The sequence below is a fragment of the Adiantum capillus-veneris genome, chromosome 15 (genome assembly GCF_014529385.1).
Source record: "Adiantum capillus-veneris isolate H3 chromosome 15, ASM1452938v2, whole genome shotgun sequence".
Taxonomy (NCBI): Eukaryota; Viridiplantae; Streptophyta; class Polypodiopsida; order Polypodiales; family Pteridaceae; genus Adiantum; species Adiantum capillus-veneris.
In genome coordinates, this window is record NC_140945.1 from 120,110,509 (window position 1) to 120,123,017 (window position 12,509).

Genomic DNA, 12,509 nt, shown 5'->3' on the forward strand with positions numbered 1-12,509 from the left:
CTCTCTCTCTCTCTCTCTCTCTCTCTCTCTCTCTCTCTTTCTTTCGGAGGCATGAAACTTGAATTATATTGAAATACCCACTAGAAAAATAGTAAATCCGTATGCAATGCATGATTCTACAAGTCATGCGCACTGATTCCCATGAATATCACAATAATGACTACCCTTATCAACCTAGTACCATATAAAGGACAGGGGTTTTCTATCTACTCCTCTTTAACGAGCAACTCCAACAATGATGGACTCGTATGAGTTTCAAAGTATCCCTTACTTCTCAGCTCTTTGCTTGGCTCTCTGCAGGAGGTACTGATACATCTTCATCGTCATTGTCTGGCTCATCCTCTCCCATGTCACCGCCAGGATTGAAGCCCGGAAAACCACCCATGGATCCCAGATCAAAATTGTCAAATTCATTCTTGGTAACATCTTCCTCATCCTCATCTACCCACTTGTCCCAATCCACCTTTAAGTAAGGAGGCGACTTCCCTTCACCTTTCAAAAGCCTTTTCCACCAGCCTTTCTCACTTTTGACCAAAGCACAGAAAACATTTCTTAGCCCTATGCTAGTCTTGCTTTCCTCAATATTTATCTTTTCAAAAAGGTCCAAATCAAGCTCATAACCAAATCATAGCAGAAAAACAAAATTTTCCCTCTGGTTCAATCTTGACTTTTGGGTCCTTTGCGTCAGGTAAATCTATGGTTATGAGAACCTTATCAGACCTTTGAGCCCAATTCACCTCAGGATGCCGCCCCATGATCGTAGGCTCCCCTTCCTCTCTGGTCTCTACGTCGACAGTTGGCGCACTCTGTGCTGAAGGGCAAGAACGTTAAGAGATTTTCTCTCTCTCTCTCTCTCTCTCTCTCTCTCTCTCTCTCTCTCTCTCTCTCTCTCTCTCTCTCTCTCTCTCTCTCTCATTCTCATGGCAGTTCTAGTGGCAGTCAACAAACCTGTTGTAGCCTTTGGAACTTCGGACGTGGAACTGCTGCAGTTCGAACTATTGGGAACTGCAAACCTGCAAACTGGGCTGCAAATTGGGCAAAGGTAATGGCTACGAACCTGCAAACTGGGCGACGGTGATGGATGTGAATTGCGCACGTCCAGCGTTTTTATTATTTAGTTGAAGCTTTTCAGTTGGTGAGCCCGTGAAAAGCATCCACTGACAAGGTAACACGTGGTGTCTTGTGCGTCCAGATAGCGGGAAAAGGACCTTTGGCTCACCAAGTAAAAACTGCTCAAGCTTTGAGTTAATGACATGTGCATTAATTATGAAGAATAAGATGTGCCTTAATTGTGTTGGAAGATTGCCCCCAAGGTAATTTAAGTCCTCAAAGGGACTGCCCTTTCGAGGAAACCTCCAACACTCTTTGATCTAAAGCGTTCGAACTACACTCCCCAACGATTGCCCCCTAGCACCAATATCCCTTGACATCTGATTTTGTGATTGGTGTGTGCTCTCAGTCCCATCTATGTGTGGATGTTGCTTCTCGTCACTAAAGGACACTTCTTTTTTGGAGGGGATCTATGGCTGAAAATAGGCAATCTGCAATAGCAAGAGTCTCGACCCGTTGATTTAATTGTGAATTAAGTGTGAGCTCAACAGTTGTGGACTCAGTGCGAGCTATGGGTGAACATATTTGGTAGTGCGAACTAGGTGTAAGCTTGGTGTTCACCCACTTGAACTTGGTGTGAGTTATGATCATGTGGACAGAAAGTAAACAATATAAAGTGCAAGCTTGCGCTAATCAGCAAATCGTATGCTTTTAGCATATTGGTTAAGCTTGGCCTCATACCTACCCCCCCAACCCTATGTTTTAGCCCTCCAAAGAATCATGTGGTCTACAATCATTGATGGTCTGCTTTGTCCAATAATTTCCTAGACGCTATTTGTACATTCTTTCCTTAACGAAAATCTCAAGAATTGAAATAAAAGCGTGTGCATAATTACTTGGGGAGAAAAAATCCTTGAAATTAGGTGCAAGAACGTTGAAAATGCTAGATTCCATTGTTTATACAACATCAGATTTCTCTCATTCATGTAGTTCTATGTATATCTAAGGTTGTTTTACTACAATTGATAATATGGCCGCAGAATTGCATGCAAAGATGGAAAAGCTAAAAAAACACACAATATAGGAAGTAGTATTATTGAGGGTGCTAATAAAAAGATAAGGCTTTTCCTAGAGTGATGGGTGTTTATACAAGAAAAATAACCTAACGAGGGGGGGGGGGGGGGGGGGGGGGAAGTGCCCCGATGGAGTGTGCATAAGGAAGCACCACACCTTATGTGATTGGTCCACAAAAAGGGGGGGAACCCAAAACTTTGTGAATTGCTTCTAGCTTCTCTCACAAGGCAAAGTCTTGTTGAAAATACAGTCACAAAAATGCACGCATAGTTGGAGAAGATGAAGGAGAAGCTTAAGAACACACAACATAAGAAGTAGTATTATTGAGTGTGCTAATACAAATATAAGTATTGCCCTAAAACGATGGGCATGTAAACAAGCCGAGGAAAAAACCTCCTAAGAACACACAACATAAGAAGTAGTATTATTGAGTGTGAATACAAAGATAAGGATTGCCCTAAAATGACGGGCATGTATACAAGCCAAGGAAAAAACCTCCTAATGTGGAAAAAAAGTGATGCAATGAACATTTACCAGCACTCATGTAAAGAGAAAGCTTGCAAAAAACTTTACTTCTCATGAGAGAGAGCCTTTGTGAAAAGATCAGTAGAGTTGTCATCTATAGGCACATAAGCCAAGTTGGACTTTCCTATTGAAAGTATCTCGCTGATATAGTGATAGTACACCTCGATGGGCTTTGTATGAGCACAAAACACTAGGTTCCTTGTGCGTTTCAAAATACCACAAGGTATGCAATTGGCGTTTCAGAATGCAGTGTTTTTGCCTACACACACACAAACACACACACGCGCGCGCACACACACACACACACAGAGTGTGTCACTTCACTTGACTAAAATTGCTTCATCAAATTGTAGTATTGTCATTGCCATTGCATGTTTTCTTTAAAGGAATATACAGTCTTCTATCATTGTATTTTTGCTAGTAGCTGCTTTAGTTTGCTAACCTTCAGATGTTTATGGTGACCAACTTATATTCTGCATTATGGAGCTGTTGATGATGATATTATCTTGTGAGTGATTTTCATGTGTATTTAACTTGCACTTACCTCTAGGTGAATCTGGTTTATACTATGTATGAGCTAATGGGTATTTTGTCTTGTGGGTGATTACCATCAGCTTTACCTTGCATTTTCCTCAACCATGGTGGGATCCTCCTCCTCCATTATTGGGTTGGAAGATGATAAGGAAGGGATAGTTTTATCATAGCTAGTCTATGTCATTTTACTTCTTCTAATAGCTATTTTAGCAATTAAAGGATCTCTCCATCTGTCTCTATATCACACTATCCTTATCGTGGTGGGATTTCCCTCTTAATATAACTTAGTTCAATATGATGGGGTGCTTCCCTATGCGTACCCTAGGGATTGAGGGGGCATTCATTGCTTGTTTTGACTCTATGTCTTAATTCACCCATTTTTTTCTTGTCACAATGTTTGTGTAAGGGTTTGCTCTTTCGTCCCTTTTTCTATTGCTCTTGAAGCGCAATAACTTGAGTGCCTCTATAGGTTGACAGATCGTGGGTCGGCATCGCTACACCTCACAAGTTCCCTCCGAGGGTTTGGACTTTGCATGTGCACCTAGATCTCTACCCACTATGCACTATGGGCATGCACTTCTTTTTCCCCTTTGTGAACCCGAACAATTATGTCCCCAAAGGATTTGTTGATAAGCACTGTCTCTGATTGCCAGCTTTACATTTAGAGAAGATGGTGGTCTACTAGTGACAAGTATTAGACACTATGAAGACGAGGGATCAATGTCCCTCACTTAGCCTTTGGTTACTTAATCTTTCTGTCTTGCTTAAAAAGGCGAGAATGAGAGATTATGAGTGATAAACAAAGTATGGTGATGTTATATTGGTGATTTGATTGTACCTCTGTAACATTTAATGCACTAGTAACTTGTGTGTAGCAGAAAATGATAACATAGTGAGCATTTCATTAAGAACAAGTTCTAATGAGCGTAGAGAGAGTACTTAGTTGGAGAAATCAACATAGCAATTACATCTGGCTAGTTTGGCACAGAGATAGAACAATTGACAACAGTTGAGGACCGGATTTACATGGAGCCGATCCCCCCTCCAAAAAGGCTTTGTATTATAGCTTCTCCCATCAAGGGAGACTTTTGTACAATACAATCTTTGCGTTCCTTGACAAAACTCGTTGGTGCAATGAAGATGGAAGCTTTATGCACCAAATTATCCTTGAAAAACACACCTAGTGGGCCTAGCCTCAGTCCCAGGACCTCACACACCTTCAAAGATGGTGAGAGCTAGCAGGGAATGAGGAAAGATGAAGAGGAAGAAGATGTATTTTACGAGAAAGAAGTATTCTCCTCGCATAATCACTCTTATAGCATAGCTTAGCTTAAAAATGCCAACTCTCTCTCTTCTTGGTCGATCCGTCTTCCCATTTTCTCTTGTTGGCTTCCCATTGGCTCCTGTAGAGCTTAGCCAATAGCAATTAAGAAGCATAGATGATAGTCTTGTGACAAGTGTCCCCCTTTCCCCTTTTGTGAGAGCTTTAAGTAATTAAAATAATTTATTTAAACTCTCATTGGACCTTTTAGTCTTCTCGCCAATAGGAATCAAGCAAGCCATTGGGCTGCTAAACGCTCATTGGACCCCTTGGTAGACTGCCCAATAGTCTTTTAGGGAGCTTAATTTCTATTGGTTCTTTTATCAAGAATTTTTAGATTGATTAGACTAATTTTACTCTAGCCTAATTCTCATTGGTCCACCTCTATGGCCATCCAATAGGATTTGAGGGGAGATTGGGGGCATCTAGGCTAGGACCCTGCCATGTGTCCATTATCCCCTTTGTGTAAAGGGAGAGCTTGGGAGTGTGTGTGTGTGTGTGTGTGTTTCTCTCTCTTCCCCTACCTTTAGGGCTTGCCCCCTCCTTCCTAGCGATGTGGGAAGACTTTTTAGTCTTCCCATAACCATCCAATTTTCCCACTTTGGCCATTGGACTTTTTAAGTAATTTTTGGAACCTTAGCCTATGGAAGTCCTAATGGAGCTGAACCTTAGGTCTTTTAAGCTCTATTGATGCACATTGCTCTTTTGCAGACTGTCCCCCTTTGCAGCCTTACCAATATTCTAGCTTTTACTCCCTTGGTACCTCCCCATATTAAATGATCAATTTAACATGAGAAAATCATTTGGGAGAATTTGATATTAGTTTTTATGACAACCTCTCTGCATTAAACAAGCATTAAACATGAAATTAGTGGAGGGTGCCTCTTCTTCACATGTTTTTGTCTCTAAAAACTTATACAAGCTTGAATGTTTTCTGGTTCTTTTGATCTTTACTCTAAATTGCTATGAAACAACTGATGCCTACGACTGTTTTGGAAGATATTTTTTCATTAAATAACTAATGGGATTTATATATTTATTATTTTAATGAATCATATCTCTGACGATGATATGGTAGGTTTTGCTTGAAGTAGTTTCAATGTTTTTTGCTTAAAAAAATTATTGTGGTTTACAACTTAGGTGTTACCATGTTAACACTCCCTTTTGGGTTTGGTGGCTCTTGTTGGACTTAATTCTTGTGGTTATCAGAACTGATTCTTTTGGTTGATGCTATGGTTTGCGAAGAATGATATGCTAGCCTAGTTGCTACTCTAGGTTAGCAATCTTAATGTTTCTCTGATTTACAATCTATATTTTTATGCAATCTGGTTCTTTCTGTGGTTTAGAATCTAATTGACTCTTAGGTTTCACTTTATCGGTTCTTCCCTCTTGGATTAGTGCCACTTGTTGGGCATGATTCTGCTGGTTGTTACTCATAATGTATTGTTTAAGATGCACTACATCATGGCTCGGCTACTGGTCTTTTCAAGAAATTTTCTCAGTCTCTAGCCTAGTGGTTGCAAATTTTTTGTATGGTTTTGACATCTGTAACTAACAAAAAAATGAGCATGGATGATCTTGATAGCATGATGGGCAAGGATGATGGGGTGCCTCCAGTCTTGATTGCCTAGAGATAATGATATAAAAAATCTGCTACCCCATTGGACTTTGTTGGGATTTAGGAACTCCATTGCTAAACTGACACTTTCCCCCCTTTTTGAACGTTGATGTATAGAATGAAAAATGCTCATGTTGTTGGCTTTGCTTAATTGATGTGGAGTTGGAATGTGCTGACACCTTTTTTTTTGTGGAAATTGTGGGGATGGACTCAGATAACTAAATCCCAGTGTTTTGGATAGTTGCATTATCCTCTCAATTTTTTGGTTCTGTACACTAGCTTGGTTACCTTACTTTGACCTCACCAACTGAAGTGCGCGTATGCAATGCGTGTGCGAAGAGCAAGAAGGGGGGGGGAGAGAGAGAGAGAGAGAGAGAGAGAGAGAGAGAGAGAGAGAGAGAGAGAGAGAGAGAGAGAGAGAGAGAGAGAGAGAGAGAGAGAGAGACCATGGTGCGGGGTAGAGCAGAGTCTCAAATTGAGCAAGAATAAGGTCAATGGGCAGTCGAACAGCGGACATCCGGCCTTGGGCAAAGGCACATCGCCTTTTAGTCCCAACAACCTTCCGCTTAAAGGCGAGTGTGCCAATAAGTGGGTGCTAGTATGTACAAGTAAAAAACTACTACTATGTACAAGAAAACTGGGAGACTCTCTCAACCTATGTCCATTGGCTCGCTCAGTCAATCTACATGCAGTCGTATCGACTTTAGTGATAGGCAAGTGTGCGTATCCACGCTAGAACATGCATGTAAATCCCATAGACAACTTTGCATGACCTGCAAAACTCCACTATGCATCATGCTAGTGTCAGTTATTGTACAATGCTGACAAAATTTGTGCAAACCTGGCTGTCCTACCATCCCTTGCACTATCTACATGTATTGCATCATTAGGACTAATCACGTATGGATGTATCAATGCCGACATTGGGATGGTTACATCCGTCTCACCCATATGCAGAATTGTGCGTCCTGGCACCTACTCATCAGCCTCTAGCATGAGCATATCAAAGAACTCCATGTCTATCATCTTTGACCATGTCTCTAGGGAGAAGACCCACTCTACCTCTACCTACACAAACTCTGACAACACTTGTTGTGTCTCACTAGAGCACTGCCACTCTACCTCTATCTTTATAGAGTCTCCTGGCACATCTTGCACAACTAAATGCTCTGTCTTGCCTACATGGTGGATCTCACCCGCACAGGAGACATGTCTCATCTCTCACTCAGAGCATGCTACCAACAAAACCAAGACCATGTTGTCTTGTACCCTAGATAAATGCAAAGATATACAAGCCACTGCGGACTCCTCCGACAATCACTAATGAGCCACAATGCATCAAGAAAGACTACTCTCTAAGCAGCATTTGCCACCCACAATATGCTAACTCTCTCATTGAGATTAAACTTTGTCTTAGCTAAGGAACATAATGCACATGTCGAAGTGTATATGATCCACCACTGGCAATGACAAGCAAACATCTCTTGCACCTGCAATGTCAAATTCCAAACCATCAACCAAGTGTACACAGCTAAAGCTCCCACTAGAGAAAGTGTTGAACCACTCACAATGTGGTGTGATGTGGAAAACTGCATTCTCATGTAGCAACCAATGGGAAGGCATGTCACCTGTAGAATACATGTAAGGAGAAGGAATGTTAAAGAGAAACATGACATCATCATCACTAGCATATGAAACCACTGATCTAGCATGTGTCAAAACCTGTTCTGCATCTTAGATACATCTCTACTGTTGTCTTATATGTCTGAAACAACTGCACCTAATGTGCCCTGTGTGACCACAATGCCAACATCACATGCATCGGTGACTATGAGACCATGAGTCACGACTGTCGACTCTAAACTATCACAGAGATCTGCTATATGAATGCCAAGAAACAATGGTAAGAAATCTTGGGAGAAATCTGGCAGAGTCTCCCCTGTAAATTGAGCAAAAAACTCAAGTAAAATCTCGACCATAAGACATACCAAACTGGCAATAAAATGGGAGATAACTCGACCACTACACAAGATTTCATGAAAATCATGATCAATCGCATGATTTTCATGAAGCGATGGTCATACACGCGTTAAACAACTCTACAAAGCTCCACAATCTGCAAGCACAAACGACATCGCTAAACCAAGTGAGCTAAGTCTGGAAAAATAGCTCAACCGAGCGTAAAGCGCATAACCATATGCATAAGAAGTGAGCAAACAATGCTCAAAATTCATCCCAAGTAGGCTTGCAAAGGTCTCCCAAAAAACCTGTTGAACCTGTAAAGCATGTGACTATCTGTCTATAGCCACACAAGCATATGCAACTCTCACTCTCGAGAGAGTGGGTACAAGAACACTAAATTGTGTCCAAGCTAACAAAATTTGCCAAAAGTGGGAGTGAAAACCCGACCACTAAACCGTTAGAGATTATAATAGCACATACGCATGAAACATGACGAATGCAGCTTCCCTTGTATTTTAAGCAAATCTCAAAAAAAAAAACCCTCACCAAAAACGCATGAAAATAGACACTCAGTGTCTCAAAAAATCCACAATCTTGTATACATCAATAACCAAAACCTTGGCAAACAAGCTCACTCTTGAACGAGCGGCTCTATGGACAATTTCACTTGTCCAAAATACTATAAACCTATGAATTTTGCACATATGAGTTATACCTAGGTCAAGTTGTATCCGCAAATGCATACATAGCATAATCACACAAAATTGTGCTAAAACTACTCTCTGGAAAGCCCACACAATCATACATGATCACTACATGTGCCGCTATCGTGCAGCTCCACTTCTGTGATGGAAAAAAGAGCAAATAAATGCAAGCTAAGCTTCTTTGAAGCCTACACATTTATTGAGCAATGATCAGGGCTTGTTAACAAGTCAAGTTTAATGCTAAATGTATGCCAGATGCGGCTTTAAATGCCAACAGGTACCTTAATGATGATAAAAAAGAGTATGCTTGAAGTAAGCACAAAGGGAGTTTATGATCTAGAATTGTAGTGCTTGAAGTGCTCTACTGGCCTGTCTTTATAGCTCGTCGATTGGAGCTACGGTGAGAAAGTTATGTCAGTTTGAAGTTTGAGTTGATGCAGATCCATACTAGATTGGGCAACTACGGCTGGGGGGACAAAAATGAAATGAATGCATGCTATTGAAGTGCTCACTTTGTGGAGCACGTTGGTCTTTTCAGATCACTGATCGAAGTTACGATTACCAAGATATCACCAGATTAAATTTCACGAGGGGCCAGTTCCATACCAGTCTGGACATTCGATCGGTGTGTCATCTAGGAATTTTTAAGCTTCAACCAGGGAGCTTTGGAAGTTAAATATGTTAAATGTGGTACCCGTACGGAAGCACATACGGTTTTTGATGAGCTTCAATTCAAAAGTGTCGTCTCCCAGAGATCATTGGTTGCGGGAAATGCCCAACACAGCTGTGGCAAAGAAGCTCTGGCTTGTTAACTAAATGCAAGGGAAGGCGTTTCTCCAAATGCAACTACTTTTACTTGCATCTTGAAGGCGTATGACACTATTGAAGAAGCTGATATGAGCAATAAAATTCACAAAGATAATGTCGGCTAAGGGCTGCTGGAAATAGAATATGTCTTAGCCGAGACGTATGCCAAATGTGTTGTAACAAGCAATGCTTTGGTTGCTATATGCCAAGTGTGATGCCAATACAGAGGCGTATAAAGTTTCAATGAACTTTCAGTTCAAAAATGTTGTCTCTTGGAGCACAATGGTTGCCCATTAAGGGAGTGGCAAGGCAGTTCTTTGAGGACCGACCTTGAGCTTGGCAATTCTAGCCAAGATGTTGTGCTAAGCAATGGCTTGGTGGATATGAGAGCGAAGGAAAGGGGTATGGCCACCCCAAAAAGGCAAGGAGGAGGCCGCCCATAAGGGCTTAAGATTATTTGTGGGTGGAAAAAGGGAGGATAAAGAAGGGCGTGTAGGTAGCGAGAGAAGGCGCAGAGGGTGAAGAAAGCACTCGTGCGGCTATCTCAGGCCCAAGATGATCTTGGCCATGAAGCGAGATTGCTTCAGCTTGCCAAAACGCCCCATTTTGACACCACGTCACAACAAGGTCAACCTCGGCCTACCACGTCAACAAGGTCCTTGTCACACCGCCATGACAAGCAATGGGGCAAGCAATAAATAAGAGGGGTCTTTTTGGAGGAAAGAAAACTGAGGGCAAGAGGGGAGAAAAGGGATTATGGCATGAACGAGAAGGGCTGTTGCATGGAAAGGAGGGAAACATCTCTCTTTCTCATGCTTGAACAAGGAAGGGAACTCTCTCTCTCTCTCTCTCTCTCTCTCTCTCTCTCTCTCTCTCTCTCTCTCTCTCTCTCTCTCTCTCTCTCTCTCTCTCTCTCTCTCTCTCTCTCTCTCAAGCATGGTAAGAGCGTGAAATTCCAGGGATTGCAAAGCATGCGGAGGAAGGAATGAAGCTGGAGGCTTGCAAGGCATGATTAAAGGGAGGGATTCGAGGGATTATCTCTCTACAAGTAGCTTCGAAAGACGCTCGACCGAGCAAAGCAAGGCAATTAAAGAGAGTTTCGAGAGCTCTTGACAACATCGCCATCTCGAACCTCAGACACATGCATAGGATATACCAGGCCGCTGCGGGCTCCTCTGGCAATCACTAGTGAACCGCAATGCATCTGGAAAGACTCCTCTTTAAGCAGTACCTGACAACCAAAAGCTGCCAATTGTCTCACTGAGATCAAGCTCTGTCTCAGCTGAGGAACGTAGTGCACATGTCGTAGCGTGTATGACACACCACTGGCAATGACAAACAAACATCTCCTGCACCCTCTATGTAAAACGCCGAACCAGCGGCCAAGTGCACACAACCAAGTCTCCCACTAGAAAATGTGCTAAACCACTCAGGACATGGTGTAACGTGGAAAACTGCATTGCTATCCTGTAACCACTGTGGAGAAAGTGTGCTAACCATAGACAAATTTGCAAGAGGTACACTAGAGGCAAGCATGACATCATCGCCACTAGCATAGACTACCACTGGAACTGCCTCTCTAACATCTGTCAAAGCCAAACCGCATCTCGCATATATCTCTACTGTTGTCTCATATGTCTGAAACAACAACGTCTAATGTGCCTTGTGTGATCGCAACGCCAACAACGCATATATCAGCAAGAACGAGACCGCCATCTCTCAATGTCACACATGTCTACTGCCATAAGTGAACGCCCAAAATGGACGACCACTATGCTAATCAAGCATAAACCAACCAGTAGCTCAATAGTGAAAACCTGTAACCTGCATGTTGTAGTCTCATGCTCGGAATATGTGTCAATGTGAGAACATGAGGCAAAATCAAAGGAAACCTATAACCACTACGAGCATACTATAAATGAATGGCTAAGAGCCAAAGTATGACGAGAAATCTGGGAAAATCTGACATAATCTCCCCTGTAAATTGATCAAAGCCTCGAGTACAATCTCAACCATAAACCATGTCAAACTCGCAACAAAGTGGGAGGTAGCTCGACCACTACACAATGCTCAAAAGCATGATCAATCGCATCAAATCTGATGCTAACATATGCCTAAAAGCAACTCCACAATCTGCAAACTTTGCAAGCATAAACTGGAACAAACTGCTCAACTGAGCGTAAAGCGCATAACCACATACGCAAGTAGAGATCAAGCTAGCTCAAAACGCATCTCACGAGAGAAACTGCCTGCAAAATATCAGCAAAAACCTGTGACTGTCTATCTGCAGTCACACAAGCATACAAAATCACAATCCTCACTCCTGCGAGAGTGGATACAAGACCAACAAACCTTGTCCGAACTGACAAAACCTGTCAAAATCTGTCAAAGTGAGAGCAGGCACTCGATCACTGTCAAAGTGCGAATATATCAACCCCTGTAGAAGATGGCATAACACTGCGAATCTTTATGGCAAGAAGACAGGGAAAAATGAACATAATTTCCTTTGCAAAATGAGTCAAAACTCAACGCAAACCGTAAGCCAAAAAACTACAGATAATTGTTAGAGTGGGAGTTAACTCGACCACTAAACCATCAGAGAGAAAAATATGAATACGTGCAAACCATGGCAAGAATCTGGGAAAAATCTAGCAGAGTTTTCCCTGGAAACTGAGCAAAAACTCAAAAAATCTCACCAAATCGCATGAAAACTAGACACACAGTGTCTCAGTGAACAAATCCACAAATGGTCTACATACGTTGCCAAAAGCTTGACAAACTTCTCACTCTTGACTGAGTGGCTCTATGGACGTGTACCTATCCAAAAACACCTGTAAATCTGCTACCTGCAAGCTATCTCGGCTCAAGTTGTATCCACATATGCATACACAACATGAAATTCCACCAAACTATG

At 42.0% G+C, this 12,509-nt stretch overlaps 1 pseudogene; it reads right to left on the bottom strand.

The window, feature by feature from the left end:
- Positions 1-213: 213 nt before the first annotated feature.
- On the bottom strand, positions 214-771 carry LOC147441386 (co-chaperone protein p23-1 pseudogene; annotated as a pseudogene).
- Positions 772-12,509: the final 11,738 nt, after the last annotated feature.